The sequence below is a fragment of the Lissotriton helveticus genome, chromosome 11 (assembly GCF_964261635.1).
Source record: "Lissotriton helveticus chromosome 11, aLisHel1.1, whole genome shotgun sequence".
NCBI lineage: Eukaryota > Metazoa > Chordata > Amphibia > Caudata > Salamandridae > Lissotriton > Lissotriton helveticus.
The window spans coordinates 1105485230-1105502369 of record NC_136072.1 but is presented as its reverse complement, the minus strand read 5'-3'; the positions used below and the strand labels follow the sequence as shown (position 1 = coordinate 1105502369).

The 17140-nt window shown below is 44.2% G+C and overlaps 1 protein-coding gene across 8 annotated transcripts in view; it reads left to right on the top strand.

The window, feature by feature from the left end:
* Positions 1 to 17140, top strand: part of CABIN1 (calcineurin binding protein 1) — a 1271888-nt gene that overhangs the window by 18426 nt on the left and 1236322 nt on the right. Inside the window, exon 1 of one of the 8 annotated variants that reach the window (XM_078667792.1) lies at positions 2092 to 2127. The exons of the other annotated variants lie outside the window; for them this stretch is intronic. The gene's annotated coding sequence lies outside the window, so the exon portion shown is untranslated. Of the gene's footprint in view, positions 1 to 2091; positions 2128 to 17140 lie in introns of those variants that run through there. 8 annotated transcript variants of the gene reach the window in all.

Below are 17140 nucleotides of genomic sequence, written 5' to 3'. Positions count from 1 at the left end.
TTTGCCAGCAGCACTCTGCATTGATGAGGTCAAACGTCATACAAAAAATCCTCCACATCAAATATATTCAATTGATCATTTGTAAAAGAAAGGGTGATTTGCTTAATTTTTTCACCTTTGGTATATTATATCTATGTTACAAACTGAAAGTAATATTGTGAATTTATTTCCAGCAAATCTACTTCATTCTTATGGATTTAAAAACATAATTTTTGTCACTGTTAGATGAGCTATGCCTAGATGTCAGATTACTTTCCAAAGGCTACCGCTTTATTTACACTATGTTTAAAATAATATGGAATGTATGTTAATACTTAGTGTGGCTATGCGTAGGCTGATGTGCAGGAGATGATGAAAGATTCCACTGATCCTTCCTGGTACAGAAATGACCTTATCCCAAAGAGTTCTGCACAAGCTGTTGGAAAAGGCCAAGTATGCTTGGGACAATGCACATTTTCTCCTCACTGGTTTGAGCAAGATATATTTTTACCAAACAAAGTGGCAGAGGTGTTGCCTGGGCACATGATGGAACTGCTGCCCTTGATGAAGAAAAGGTTGATGCTGAATAAGGTAGTTCACATGTCTTAATTACCATAAAACAGTTGTTATATTTGGTTCCATAGCATATCCAGTAAGGATATCCAGTAAGGATATACCTATAAGGAATACCACAAGGATTCTGTTATTGCAGTTTTGTCTTTCCATTCTTAACTGTTTTCAAATGTGAACGAGCAGGTGCGGTCTGGTCTCGGGGAAAGAGCTATAAGGAGAAGTATGTAGTTAATTTTTATTTCAAGTCATTTTTATTGAGTAAATCAAATGAACAAATGAAAAATAGAAAATACAATAAATTATACAATAAGACAAAACCTAAGTACAAAATAATATTAATAATAATAATGATAATAATAACAGTAATAGCAATACGAGAAGTTTGGTGACAACAAACGGCACTGAGGGCACATACCACTCCAAGCATTACCTCACACTTCTGCAGCACTTGTGCTCCATTTTACAACTTGGGTGTAGGATCCTTTTAGGCACCAGATACTTGTTGGCAGTGCAATCTCTTAACTAATTGAACACAGTCCCTGAGGACGTTATCCTGTCTCACAATTGAGTCCATGTAGGGCACACAGCTAGGAAGGTGTTCTTTCCTCTTTTGTTGAACAAGAGATCAAAAAGTGAAATAGTACGCTTTGCTGATTGACCATCTCTGACTACACACTCTTAACTATGAGATTGATCTTCTGAATCTACTTCCTCCTCTATCACAGTTCAGAAATAGAAATGTTCCTTCTCCACCTCCAACATGACTAATTACCTACCATCACTTATGCTCGTATGACCACTCTCCATAAGCAAACTGTTGGAAGCTTACAGTCTTGTTGGATTTTGAAGGCAGGACCCTCTTTGAAAAATCAATCAGTGAAACTTGTAAAGCACTGCTTTTCCCCCTACTCTATGGTCTTGTTATCCTTTCAGAGTTTATTATATCTGTGTACAAGGCCAAAAGCTCGCCAACTATCAATATCAAAATGATGCAGTGAAAACGAGCCATAAAGATCTGCCATGCCAGAAGAGAACTGAAAAAACCATCAAACATAGAAGCAAACAACAAAGTACCGTTTTTCATTGACCATTTCTGCTTTTACTATTCTACTTTAAGGTAACCTGAACCCTTTTGGGGCCAGGTACGTGCTTCAGTTAAATAAAATCGAATTTAGAAGTCATTTGGATCCATTTTATTTCAACCTGTGTTTGTTTAGTCTTTTCCCACACATCACAATATTAGAAAAAAGTCAGGTCATGTCTTATACACCTCAAAGCACTTATTTGGCGATGAATTATTTGATCTAAAGTACTTGATGGGCACTTGATTTGAGAAAATGTGACCATATAATCTTTTCAGGTCGTAGAATTTGCAATGAATATTACTACCCTCACTCTATAATAAATCATTCATTGTTTACCAATAGCCAGCAGATGTTTCCTGACGTCGCCCAGGAGTAATTCACACTCCCCTCGCAGTTGGCATGAAGTTGTCCTATAGTAAGCTGTACTCATTCAGGTCATGTCTTATACACACATGAAGGGAAATTCTACTGAATGAGGGAGTATCACAAGGTAAAAGCCTTCTTTTGAATACAAAGTGTGTTGTATTGCTAATTTTAGCTTCTTATTAGTTACTTAGAATTCATTGGATTGTATAAACAAGATAAATTTATTACATTCAAACACAATTCCATATTGTACAGGATGGTATACATAGGTCATGCACCTCAAAGCACTTATTTGGCCATGAATTATTTGATCTAAAGAACTTGATGGGCACTTGATTTGAGAAAATGTGACCATATAATCTTTTCAGGTCGTAGAATTTGCAATGAGTATTACTACCCTCACTCTATAATAAATCATTCATTGGTTACCAATAGCCAGCAGATGTTTCTTGAAGTCGCCCAGGAGTAATTCACACTCCCCTCGCAGTTGGCATGAAGTTGTCCTATAGTAAGCTGTACTCATTCTAAAGTTTTCATGAAATCATCTGGGAGAAATCCATACTCACTCTAAAGTTATAATGGAGTCATCCTAGAGTAATTATGTCAGCCAAGAGCTGTCCTGGAAACATCCTAGAGCAGTGGTTCCCAAACTTTTGACTTCGGAGGACCCCCATTGACTCACCACTGGAAGCCGTGGACCCCACAGCAATTTGTACGATTTAAATTTCAAACATTTAAAGATACAACAATCTTTGTTGGGATTCTTCAATGATTCCCTTATTATCACCCTTCAACAGTGCCTCTTATTTCTCCATAGCACATCTGTCATATGTATTTCATTTGTTTTATAGCATCTCTCATTACCATTGGAGGATGTCACACATATAGAGACAATAAATCATACTTTTAAATCAATGTAGAGAAAATGTTACATAATGCAAAGGGGACTACAAGGTGTAAGATTCACATGTCATTCATACTGGTAGGCATTTTTAACCCTTCGCTGCGGGGTGTTTTCCCCCTGCTGTGCAGGGGAGGGGGGCCGCACGCGTCACCGCGGTGCTTGTGATTAGCTCAGCTCGTCATGTGGCACAGTGGAGCTGCACTCATGACGAGCTGAGCTCGTCACGACCACACCCGTTTTGGAACGTTCAGCACAGCGGGGAAATTATCCCCACATGTGAACGTTCCAACGGCTGTGACGAGCTCAGCTCGTCATGAGTGCAGCTCAACCATGCCTCATGACGGTTAAAGAGTACTTGGTCTGGAAAAGCACAAACTCTGGATTCAGAACCTAACAGTGGTTAGCATTGACTATAACAATAAAAATGTATTTCCACCCAAATAAACCCCTTTAGCAGCATCAGGATAATGAAAGACTGGGAAAAAACATAAGCTACTAACTTGTTCCATGCAGTGTGTAAGCAGCTCTTTGATGACAGTTTATAGGTCACTGTGCTAGATTATGATTGTCTCTTATGAGCTGAGAGTAACGAAAGAATCTCTGTGACAAAAGAAGTAATGCACTGACCTATGCACATACAATTCTGTTTTTTAAAATGCATGGTACATGTTCTTTGCAGCAGGCTTATTAACACTCTGTGCTACATTAGATAGGTGAAACCTGCCACTGGACAGAACTCTCATCTCTCTCCAGCAGGTACACTAATCACTGGTGTTATCTTGTCACTTTTAGTGTTGCTCAAACTGCTACAATGAATTTTGGAGTGCTTTTAAAACTGCTGCCTGAGGACCCCCTGGGAATGTGTCAGGGAACCCCTGGGGGTCCACAGACCCCAGTTTGGGAAACACTGTCCTAGAGTAATCCTCAGTCATTGTGAAGTTGTCGTGGAATTATCCTGTAGTAATTAACACTCATCCTGAAGTTGTCAGCTGGTAGTAAAGAGCCTCACTCCTATTCAGTTGAAGCAATCAGGGCACCGTTCCAGAGTAGTTTTTGTGCCGACTCTAGAGTCATATCATTTAAAAATGTTGCCCTATACACATACTTCAGGATGGCTTGGGACGACTTCCCCAGATAATAGCAGGAATGGCCCTGCTGAGTCATCTGGTGAATTTAGAATGACTCAAGGATGATCTTCCTTTTTGACTTGACTTGGGTTAGGAGCGCTGCAAGATAACGCCTGTCCTCCTGATCTGGTTCTGTATGTGTGGCCGTAGAATGTGTGCAAGTAGGAGTCCTACATTGTGGAGGTGTCTGGGTGGTTGGTGGAAGGATATGTAACTGTTCAGGTAGGTGGCGTGTGAGTTGTGTGGTGCCTTGAATGTATGTGAGGAGTTTGAATAGAGCGTGTTTGTTTATTGGGAGCCAGTGGAGTTCCTGAGGTGTGGTGTGAAGTGAGTTCTGTGTGGGAGGTTGAGAATGAGTCTGGCTGCAGAGTTCTGGATGGTTTGTAGTCTTCTAATGAGATGCTTCTGGATCCCTGCATCAAGGGTGATCCCATAGTCCAACTTGCTAGTAACTAGCATGTGAGTGACAGTTTTTCTAGTGTTGCTACGGAGCCATTTCTAGATCTTCCTCAGCATCTTTAGGGTGTGGAAGCAGGATGCAGTGACTGCTTTGACTTGTGCGGTCATGTCTAATTTACGGTCAGTGATTATTCAGAGGTTCCTGGCAAGGGTCCAACTTTGGCCTAACACCAGCTGGAGTCCCAAGGTGAGGTGTTCTTGTCTAATCTCTGATTTTCTCTTGTCAGTGTTGAGCTTGAGGCAGTTGGCTTTCATCCAGTTAGCTATTTCGGTCATGCAGGCAGTGAACTTTTTTCTTGTGTTGGGAGCGATAGAGTTTGAGTTGTATGTTGTCAGCATAGAAAAGGATGATTTTGTGTGCACGGATGACATTGTCCAGAGGGATTATCTAAGTGTTGAAGAGGGTGAGGCTGCGCGATTAACCTTGAGGCAGTCCACAGATGATTTTGTGGGTTTCCGAGGAATAAGGTGCCAGGCTGACAGCTTGTGTTCTGTCTGTTAAGAAGGAGCACATCCAGTGGAGAGCGGGTCCTTGGATGCCAATCTCATGCAGATGCCTGATGAGGATGGGGTGGGAGACTCAGATGCTGCGGAGAGGTCCAAGACAATGATGGCTGCCGTGTCTCCTATGTCAAGAGTCACACGGATGTCACCTGTGGCGCTGATGAGTGCTGTTTCTGCACTCAAACAATCAATCAATTATTGCATTTGTAAAGCGCACTACATACCTGTGAGGGTCTCAAGGCGCTGGGGGGAGGGGAATGCTGCTACTGCTCGAATTGCCAGGTCTTGAGAAGTCTTCTGAAGGTCAGCAGGTCTTGGGTCTGCCGTAGGTGGATGGTGAGGGTGTTCCAGGTCTTTGCGGCGAGTTGGGAGAACAACCTGCCGCCGGAGGTTGCTCCGGATGCAGGGGATTGTGGCGAGGGCGGCGGAGCGTAGCTGGCAGGTGGGGGTGTAGAAGCGGAGTCGTCCGTCGCTGGTCCGGTGTTGTGGAGTGCCTTGTGTGCGTGGGTGAGGAGCTTGAAGGTTATCCTCTTGCTGACGGGGAGCCCGTGCAGGTCTCTCGGGTGGGGTGTGATGTGGCTGCGGCAAGGGATGTCGAGGATCAGGCGTGCAGAGGCGTTCTGGATGTGTTGAAGCCTTTCCAGGAGTTTTGCCAAGGCTGAGTTTGGGCGTCAATCCAGTCTTTGTGGCGTCAATGACCTAGTTGCTTAGGTGGGCAGCGAGGTATAAGTTGATTTGTTTCTTGTAGAAAGCTGGGTTTCTGTTGCAGTAACCCCCCCACTTTTTGCCAGACTACTGATGTACTTTATCTTGATGTGCCCTGGGTCTTTGCCAATCAGGTTCTCAGGGCTTGTGATCTTTTCCAAAAACAGTACCTTGTACACCCAATTGGCACCCTGGCCACAGGTTGGCCCCTGGTAAATGGTACCACAGGTACCCTGGGCACTGTGGCAAGAGAATACCTCTGAGGGCTGCAGCACTTATTGTGCCACCCTTAGAGGCCCTGCACCTTCACACACTGCCTTTGCAGACTGCGTGATTTGGTACAGAACACAGAGGAGAGTCAATTCAATTCCTTTATTCGGTTTTCATCAAATATAGAAAAAATCCATAAAAGTACAATATAAAAAAACACGTATTTCAGATTTAAATTTCATTTTCTACTTGCAATAAATAGTTTAAAATAATTACACAATCAGGAATTGAAGAACATTTTGTGATTAAAATATACAACCGGGATTAAAAAAATCAATAATTGAACACAACTAGTAGCTAATTCAAACGTCGGTGAAGAGAACCATAATCACACTCAGAGTATACAGCATCAATCTCTATTCTAGGTTTTTCCTATGCCTGATACAAAGTTTCAGAAATCGAGCAATGTTGTTCGCGAAACACTGTATCCAGAAACCGTAAAGTAAGAAATGCTGGGCGACATGATCTCAAGCACAAGGTTTTTAAGATGGGTATTATCCAACTTCCCCTCCGCTCTTTATAAATTTGCAGAACAATACCATGTGAATTGTCGATTGTACTGATTTATCATCACAAGGGCAGTATGGCAACATTTTTGGCCAATCATTCATTTTAAAGAAGGTTATCAGATGATGGAATGTGTTCAGCCTAAACCGTATCAAGACAAACCTATCATATCCACTCAGGTTGTACGTTCGATATGGTTGTATTGTTAGTGTGGTTTGAATCATTAGGGTGTGCTGAACTGAGCGTTTATTTACATCAATAAGTAATCTGAGCCCCTCCAGATGGCCCATGCACTGTTTTTTAAACAATTTCCTGGGAATCTGTACTATCAGTGCTGGATTATAATAGTACTTTGAGAGACCCAAATCAAATAGAATCTTTTTCACATACATGAGCCACCCAATCTTATCGACATTGTCAATGCCGAGGCAATCCTTCAGAAGCTCCTGATTAAATACTGTTTTAGGGGATGACCAAATACGGTGCCATAGTAGGACTGGTTGTACTTTTATTATGTCAGTAATGTACGGTATTCCTAGTTCTACATGGCAATTGTACGTCGAAGTACCTCGCGGAACTGCCAGCAAATACCTCAAAAAGGCGTTTTCCACTTTCTGTATAGCATCGACCCCACAATAACCCCAGATTCCAGCCCCATATATTGCCATGCTAATGCATTTGGCTTGGTATATCTGGAGCATTTCCACCGGAGGCCTCTTGCCTAGCCTTTGTGCGAAATTAACCAGTGACGTGGTGGTCCTCATAAAGAGGAGTTTCCTGGCATTTATTGCTCGTCTCCAGGAGCCCTTCTTGTCGATTAGGAAACCTAAGTAAGGGTATGTTGCAGTGGATTCTAATTTTACATTTTCTATAAAGATGTCCTTCTGCTTCTTCCTCCCTGCCCCACAGCTCATTACAAATGTCTTTTTAATGTTAATTTTTATATCTAAATTGGCCATAAAAATGTGATACCTATTAAGGGCATGTTGTAATTCTAGGGTAGTTTGTGCTAAAATCACGGCGTCGTCTGCATAGAGCAAGGCGGGTATTGGGAGCTTCTGTATCAGAGGTAGGTCCTGACTCCCCTCCAACATGGCCTGTTCGAGGCCATTTGTATAAAGTGTGAAAAGGAAGGGAGCCAGGACACAACCCTGCCTACCCCCCTCTCTACTTTGAACGACGCCGTGAGCTCCTCGCCTACACCAAACCTCACCCTGGCCGTAGCATTCGCATATATATCTCTTAAAAAGTTAACTATGGAGATCTCCACACCCATCTTTACCAAGATACTCCAAAGTTTAGCATGACTTACACAATCGAAGGCGGCGGTCAGGTCTACGTAGGCCATATATAACCCCACCCCACCCCCCCCTTTGCATTCACATATTTTCCCATTAAGAGTGACAGGTTGAGGCCTTGCTCCATAGTGCCAAGCACTTCCCTGAACCCAAATTGCAGGTCAGACAGTACTTTGTTGTCGTCCGTCCATTGCTGTAGGCGGTTAAGAACAATACGACCTGCCACCGTACCTAAAGAATATAATAAGGATATGGGACGGTAGCAGGCCCGATTCTGTCGGTCTCTTTTCTTAAATATCGGGACCAGGATTGATTCTGACCACGAGTCGATCAGCCCTACTGAACAAGTGGCTTGTAACACTCTTGTCAGTATTGGTGTCCATAGGTCCATGTTATATTTAAAAAGATCTACTGGAACCCCGTCAGGGCCTGGAGCCTTTCCCCCTTTACTAGCCTTTAAAGTGTGCTTAACATCCGATAGAATGATATCAAGAGCTATGGGAAAAGTTATGGGGTTAGAGAGAGGACTTATCAGAGGATTATCGTCTATCGCAGAATTCACATCAGTGTTTGGACCAAAAATTTGGGAAAAAAGTTCTATCCAGTGATTTTCGTCAACAGCAATTTCAATTGTCGGCCCGTCCCTAACTTTTAAGAGAAAGGGAGATTTAACAGCCCTCCAAAATGCAACACTGTCCTTGTTCCTGCAGCTTTTATGAAGTTCTTCCCAGGATTCTTTTTTCAATTCAGCTTTTCTTAATTTTAAGGCTTGATTATATGCTTTTCTAAGCTGACTAATTTTATTTCTGTCCCTCTCTTCTTCGTGTAGGGAGAATTTTAACTCCGAATATGCCTTTGTACAGGTCTTATTAAACCAACCCTTACTCTTACCTTTGCTATGTTTTTGTTGGACAGTCAATTTATCACCTTTGTGATTTTCATAAAATGTCTTAAAACCTCTTGATGTGAAGTTGAGGGATCGAAACATTTCATTATAGTCAAGAGAATTTGTTACTACCGCTTTTGTTGTTTGCTGTGGGTCATCTTTATCCCATTTAAGGGAATGCCCATTTGTTCTATCGATAGTCATATTTTTTTGCCCTACCTTTCTCTCCGACTTACTTCTGCCGGGATTAGACGGGCAAAGAATTGAGATGCTGTTTGGGAAATGGTCGCTAGTGGCGTTATCATGAGTCTTAAAATTCAACAAACGGACGCAGCCCTACTCCTTATGAAAATAAAATCTATAACTGTGCTAGCACCTCTGCAATTAAAGGTTTGTGAAAAAGGAATTGTGGGAAAAATTAATTCATTAGCAAAACGAAATGAAAATGAAATGAAATAGGGGTTTTATAAAGCGCATTACTACCCGGAGGCCTCATAGCGCTGAGGACGGATGGGACACGATAACCACCAGCTGAGGATTAGCAGAAAAGAAGTGTTTTCAAATTCTTACGGAATTTTAGGATGTCAGGTTTACTGCGCAAAGTGATTGGCAAGGAGTTCCAGACAGCGGCCGCATTCCAAGAGAAGGAGCGGCCTCCCCATCTGGCACGTTTAATTTTCTTAATAGAGGCCTGAGAGGTTGAGCCAGAGCGCAATGATCTCCGTGGCTGGTAGGGGGTCACTAAGGAACAGATCATTGGGGGGGCTGTATTCCGCATAGCTTTGTGCATTATACACATTGCCTTGAATTTTACCCTGGCCTGATTGGGCAGCCAGTGTAGTTTCCTCAAGGCGCAACGCCTGAATGTCTTCGAGAAAGTCCAAGGAGAAGGCGTGCCGCCACATTCTGGGTTACTTGAAGTTTTTTAATAGTACTGACAGGAGCGCCCAAATAGAGGGCGTTCCCGTAGTCAAGGTGGGACAGGATGATGGCCTGGACCATGATCCTTCGAGCTTGCAAAGGGAGAAGAGGCAGGATTTTCCTCAGCATTCGCATCAGCCCAAAACATGTAGCAGAGAGTTTGGTGGCTTGCTGATTGAAGCTTAAGGTGTCATCTAGCCAGACTCCCAGACTCTTGATCCGATCCTTAGGTTCTGGTGGAATACCCATGCAGGTCGGCCACTCTATGTTGGGTCTCGGGACAGCTGATTTGCCCAGGAACATCAGCTCCGTTTTTTCCCCATTCAGTTTTAAATGGGATGGGGCCATCCATTTAGTTATTGCCACTAGGCAGGTTCCCAAATTATTGGGTGTGCCCCCTAGCTGATTCAGAGCCACCACTAATTGGGTGTCGTCTGCGTAGGTTATTATATCAAAGCCATATGGACGAACAATCTCTGCTAAAGGTTCCATATATATATATTAAAAAGTGTAGGGCTCAAGGAGGAGCCCTGAGGCACACCCCGATTGAGGGGCCAGACTTTGGATTGAGTGGCACCCTCAGACACCTGAAACACCCGGTCCCCTAAGAAGGACTGTAACCAATCAATGGCCTGCCCCGCCACTCCAAGATGTTCTAGTCGAAACCCCAATTCTAATAAAAATAGTGACTCCACTTTGATTACATGGCGTTAAATTAAAATCACCCCCCCCCCCCATATAATAAAAACCGTGTGGGTGCGCTTACTCTGAATTTCCAGGAGGGCAAAACTAATTTCTTTTAGGGTTTGAATCAATTGTTCCTTATGCATGTTATAAAAATAAACCAAGACAAGCTTTTCTCGCTTGTTCAGGGTAACAGTTATGATTTGAAAGTTAGGATCTGACTTAGTGAAAGTTATTTCCTTTAACCTCAAGAGATTCGAAATATAAACTGTCAGACCTCCTTTAGCTCTGCCAGAACTAGAAGAAATTGCAGGGGTAAAGTAAGTCTTGTACCCTTCAATATCTGTTGCTGTGATAGCCCAGGTCTCTTGTAAGCAAAGCACCTGGAATTTACCATCAAAAGCAAACCATAGGTCGTTACTAATTTTTGATCAAAGACCCGCTACATTCCAAAATAAAATGTTCAATATTGTTTTGTTCATGTTTCCCGCCTGGTTAGGATCTAATGCAGTCTGCCCCAATTGAAATTCAACATCTTTTGCGGCCCCAAAATTTTCTAATTCGTTCTACGTGGTTGTGTATGGTCCTAAGCCAATGCTAACTGGCACTCTATAAGAATGGGGAAACTGAAGATCTAGTTGTTGATTCATTGCTGAGTGTAGAGCCTGTGATCTAGAATTGGTTGTTAGTCCATGGGAAAAAAGTTTTGCCTGAGTCCTAGAATGTGGAAATAATTGTTGGTCCGGTCAGTCTATTTCCTCAAGGCCTGACAGAGTAGAAAACCTGTTAAAGATCGGGAGATTATAGCCATAGCTTTCCATGCCTTATCATTACCAAAATGGTTCTCACCCACGGCACTATGTATCGGGGGGTAAAAGAACCCCAGTGGTAGTACGTAAATCCCTTCAGCCAATACTAGGTTGTTACCAACTTTCCAAATAATTTTTTCCACAAATGCGGATGTTGTTTAAAGGTTAAAACAACACAATCCCCTGGTAACGTCTTCCTACTTCTACCAGCCCACTGAACCCTCCTCGCCATCTTGAACTCAGCGAATAGGTGGTCAATCGGCCCTACCCTTCTTCCTAACCAATGCAAGTTTTTCTTTCTTAGCGTTTCCCAGGTTTCCTTTTTCAAATGGCCCTAATTTGGGTACATTTGCCAGAATAATTATGTACGGAGTTGTCTCTGGTAGTAGATCTAGCTGTTGATTAATTTTAAATACGTCATGGTTTGAGTGTAGTGGTGGAACCCCTGGTTCTCGATCCCTCTGTTGCATTGGAATGGAATGATTAAACCTAGTACCTAAAGCTTTCCCCGTGTTGCTCCTTTCCATGCCCTCTTTCTCTATAGTACTTGCAGAATTACTGTTCATTTTCTGTAGTGAGAGATCTTTCCTAACAGATTTAATACTTTCTGGGGAATCTCTAAAGTTAGTCATAGCTGCCTTGTTGGTACAATTGAGGTGGGGGTCTCCTATTCTCGTGCTAATGTTCGCACTTTGGACATTGTTACTGCTATACACAATTCTAGAGTCAGTGGATGCCAGTTTTTCTTTTTTTCCCTGAACAAGATAGTCCGTCGGTGAAGCTTCGATGGCGGTTAATCTAGCACCCATATGATCTAATGAAACTCGAACGTAGAGGTCGAGTCTTTCAACCAGGGTTGTCAAACTCTTTAGCTTATTACTATGTGTATCAGTTTTTCTATGGGGTTCATCCTTATTTTTCCAAGATTCTTTTCTTAGGGCTGTTCTTTTTTTCCCTTGGTTACCCTGTTTTGTGACAATGGGAGCCTGGAGCTTAGATGTCATTTACTAGCATCACTCACTTCTATCTCAACAATAGGGGGTTGGATTTGTTTGTTTTTTCTGGGGGGGTTGTAGAGAAGAATCAGAATCACTTAATAGGATTTCCTGAGAATTATGTTGGATACAACCGTTGCAAGATGCACTGGACTTCGACCTTACCTCCAAGGGCTCCAATGCATCTTGCTTTCCTGAATAAATCGTAACACAGGACGGGCCTGATTCTAATGACTCTTCTACAGATTATATCTGCTTATCTAGTGCCCCCATTGCCCCCCGTAAGATAGCTTAGTAGGGTTTGCTGGACCTGGCTAGAGGATATTTTAACAGTAGAGGGGTGGGTAGTTGGAAGCTTTCTTTTACCCATTATCTCTTCTAATGACCTAGTGTCTATTCTATAGATACGTCTGCCTTCTTTTCAACAGGAGAAAATATAAAGTGTCCAAGTTCTTTTAGCAGGCACAGAGCCTCAAACAGATACAATGATAATAACTTCCTTTAGTCGCCTAGCCCGACCATGAAGTAAAAACCAATGAAAATGCTCACAGGAAATTTAGTTATTCAAGAACGATTATACCAGGTCCTTCCTGAAATGCAGGATTCGGTCAGTCCCTCGATGAGCCAAGAGATTGGGCCCAGCCCAGTCTCATCCAGGCACAGACGGGCAAGGAAGGGCCTGCCCCTGGCCCGGGCTTCGCGCTGCCTGCGCGTGTCCCGCTCTGCGGGAGCCGAGCGGCGCTTATGTGGCAATGGCTGCGGCGCTTCAGTGACGCTGAATCCCTGCGGCGGCAAAGGGGCTACTGGGAGTTGTAGTTCCTCCCCCTTGCAGCGACGCTAGTGTTGTCCTGAAGCTGTTGCCCTCTCGGCGATGAAAGCCGTTTCCCTCACGGCGTGTGTCCAGAGCAGAAAAAGTGCATCACAGCTTCAATGGAAAGAATGTGCTGAGCTTCCACCACTGGGAAACTCCACTCGACCGTGCGCTGTTGTTAGTAAACGCAGGACTGCAGGTGTGTGTGGGTAGGCAGCAATACTGAGGTAGCCAGTATCACAGCCCAGGTACTTCCAGGATGCAAGGACGAGGCAAGGGTGAGCCAAATCCCGCTGTGCTGCGTGCAGTAGGAGTCCTGGGCAGGTGAACCTCATATACCAGGTCTTATCTCTTTACTCGCTCCCCTCACCTGCTCCAACCGAGTTGTTATGGAGGGCAGGGGCACGCTGCAGAGTTCTCGTGCCTCGGGGAGTACGCTCCGGTTTTGCGCAGTTCACACCACACTCACCTCGTCATCTAGGTGCTGCCGCCTGTGAGCTGCATCTGCTGTGCTTGCTTCGTTCACGGCGTCCAACCAGCTGCGCACATCGCACAATCACTCCACACGCTGGGGTAAAACAATATTCGACTCTGCCTCGCCTACAATCAACGATGCCGGTGTCTGAGGGTCAACCGCGCCGCATCAATATTCCGCTGTGTGCCATGCCTACAACCCACTGCCCTGGCATAGGTCAGCCACCCCTCTAGCTGGGTGCACCACACGAATGGTGAGGGAACAGATGCATGAGCCCTGAACACAGTACTCCCATTAAGAGTATATGGTGCTGGGAGTTTGTTGTTATGAACTCCACAACACCATGATGACTTTACTGAAGACTGAGAAGTTTGGTATCAAACTTCTCCGCATATTAAACCCACACTGATGCCAGTGTGGGATTTAATGAAAAATGCACTCGGAGGGCATCTTAGAGATGCCCCCTGAAAAACGACCAGCTTCGGGTTGGTTCCCTGACTGGTACACACCAACCTGCCACCACGAGACTGGTTTCTAGACCCCTGGGGTGGGAGGCTTCGCTCCCTGAGCCCAGAAACAAAGCCTTTCCTGGATGGAGGTGTTCACACCTCCCCCCAAGCCAGGAAGAGCCATCTGGGGCAGGGGAGCTTCAACGGCCTTGCAGCCTTTGTAATGCGTCCCCCAACCTCTCTTGATATCACAAGCAGGCACCTTCCTGTATCGCCGCCTTTTCGGCGGGAAGACGGGCGGGAAAAATCAAAGCTGCTCAGAAAGTGTGGCCACCTCTGCCGACTCCACCCCTCAGGTGGAGGAGGCGAGGTGAAGCCTTGCATATGGCAGGCACTCCCCAATCAGGATTAGGGATTGTGGTCACCACCCCGCCCCCCAACTCCTCCAACGTGGGGTGAGCACACCAAGGGTGTAGTCGCCCTAAGGTCAGTAGCTCCAGAACCCTGGGAAGACTGACTGCCTTTAACAAAGACCGGATCTCCTGTGAACAGCCGCTCTGTTCAAAAGAAACTCTGAAACAGACTCTGAGCCTGCTGAGGACAAAGAAACCCGACGCCCAGAACTACCACTGCTCTTGCTGCCTATGGCCTTAGTTAGAGTGGCCCACCCATCCCAGCGAGATCCCCCAGCGCTCCAAAGTCCGAGTCCACCAGGGTTGACCCTCCAGGACTCCCCAATGTCACCTGCAGCTTCTGCATGTAAACCCCCCACCCAACCGCGACTGGCCCGGTAAGGTGAAATCTGACCACAAAAGACACCCCTGCATCCTGCCGCCCTGCAACCCAGAGAAAAGAACCGGAGGTGCACCTATGTCCCGAGCCTTCCAACTTACAAGCCCAGCTGTTGGTTCCTTGCGGAAGTCTGCCTGGACCGAGCCTGCAGCTGAAACCAAAAACCTAAAATCCCTATTGAAAGCTACAGGGCACCCGACCCCGCACTCTGCACCGGACCACCCCAGTGCCACTGAGGGTGCACCTTTTTTGCTGGCTTGAATCCCCGTTTGCCCTGAGCTTTAATTCCAGGAGCTTTGCTCCCACAAAAAAGTGGCCTGCTCGTCAGCAGCCACCAACTGGAGGCCCCGTATCCCCCACTGGATAACATTGGGTCTCAGCACTCTGCACCCGGCCGCCTTAGTGCCTCTGAGGGTGTAACTAGAGTGCATCCCTGAGCCTGGGGTACTCCTGAGTCTACCCCCAGAACCTCAACTCCCATTACCGAATACTTACCCTAAAACGGATAACACTATTTTTCTTCATGGGATAACATTGACTGTTTTTCTTGGAAAAGTTTTGAAGTGTAGAGTTTGAAAACCTAAGAAATCCATTTAAAATTGTACAAATTAACCAAAACGGTTTTACTTACCCGGTTACAGGAAATGCCCCAGTGCAGTATCCAGGTATACTGCACTGTGTAAGAAAAGTAATCTCAAAAGTAACTTACCTGTAATTTTACTAAAAAGCATATACAAAGTATATGTACTGTATTTCCAAAGCATTACATTTTCAGTAATAGTACTTTAATCAAGACAAAGTGCATATACAATTGCAATCCAAACTGTGTTGACAAACTGCGTTACTACTGTAAAGTTTTTATTGCTTACCTGTGCCAGACTTGCTTGGTTCTAGAAAATAAAATAACTAAAAGAATATTTTTATACAAAAAACAATTGGTCTTACGTTCAGTCTTTGAGTATGTGATATAATTTGGTGATTGAGTGTGTACAACAAATGCTTAACACTACCCTCTGATAAAGCCTAACTGCTCTACCACACCACCACAAACAGAGAGTAAGGTGCTATCTACTTTTACCTCTGCCTACCTTTGGGGTTCCCCTGGACTCTTTGCACACCATACCTCACTTTGGTGTGGTATATATTCAGAGACCGCTTTCTACATTTCTCGAATATCTTTGCCGGGTATGGTATGAGGGAGATGGGTCTGTAGTTGGAAAGCATAACTGGGTCAGTGGTCGGTTTCTTTAGGAGGGGCATGCCAATGGCATATTTCCAGGGGTCTGGAAATGTGACTGAGTCAATGGTAAATCCTTTAGTTGGCTAATGCCATTGTAAATGGAGCTCCCACTCCAGAGTCATGGAAGCGAGCCAAAGTAATCCCCATATATAAGAAAGGAGACAAATCATTGCCATCCAACTAACGAGCTTAGCTCGTCTTTCTGAAAGCACCCCATTAGTACCACTGATGCCAGTAAGCTTGATCGATTGCATTCAGAAAGTTTCTACTTTTGGGCAGGATCCAGGATTGGATTGATGATAAATTTGTTTTATCCCCTTATAAAGTGGGATTCCGTAGGAAGATTGGCACAATGGACCAGTTCTTCCGTTCCGGTACTGAAAAACAGTGGAGATTGGTGGATGCAGCATGTATGTTGCCTTCATCTATCTCAAATCAGCCTTTAACTTGGCCCCACTTAAAGGACACTATGGCTGGTGCTTTCTGACATGGGTATCTCCTCTGATCTCTTGACTGTGTTAATCCATATGCATGATGGTAATTATGCGCATGTATGTTGGGGAAGCCAGGGATAGTTGATGAATGGTTCCCTAACTGGCAGGAAGTTTGCCATGGCTGTGTACTGGCTCCCACTCTATTCTCCCTGTTCTTTAATGATATTGTTCATTCTCTCTCTGGGCTCTTTACGGATGCTCCAACTTTAGCTGGTACCAACTTTTCTATTTTATTGTTTGCGGATGATACCGTATTAATATGTAAGACACCTAGCGGTTGCAGCAATTATTATTTCACTTGGAAGAATTTTGCAATACTTTCAGGCTTGTGATCAATTTAGCAAAAACAAAGTTTATGACCTTCAATAAATATAAGTCATTTAAGGGTTTTTACTTATTTGAGTGTAACATTATTTTCTCCTTTTGCCTGGAAGCCCAGGTGGATATCATGTACCTCAAACATAAGCAGATTGCTGATGCTATAATTAAAATGCATGCCTCTTCTTACTTCAAACCTGTTGTCCCCACTTTACAAATTTACAATGTGAGAGCAGTTATTTCTGCATTTTAGGGTTCCGAGTTGTTGTGTTTTGCCAACATACCCTTTCTTACAAGTTCTGAGAATACATTTTTGAGAAGCCTAGCTCGTATTTCTGAAAGCACCCCATTAGTACCACTGATGCTTGATATGGGCAGAAGGTCAGTAGCAGGCAAAACTAAGCTTCGTCCTCTGTTATTTTGGACAATGTTCTGGTCCAACTTTGAACTGGCCCAATCTAGATTGACCCTGGAAGATGTGATTAAAGC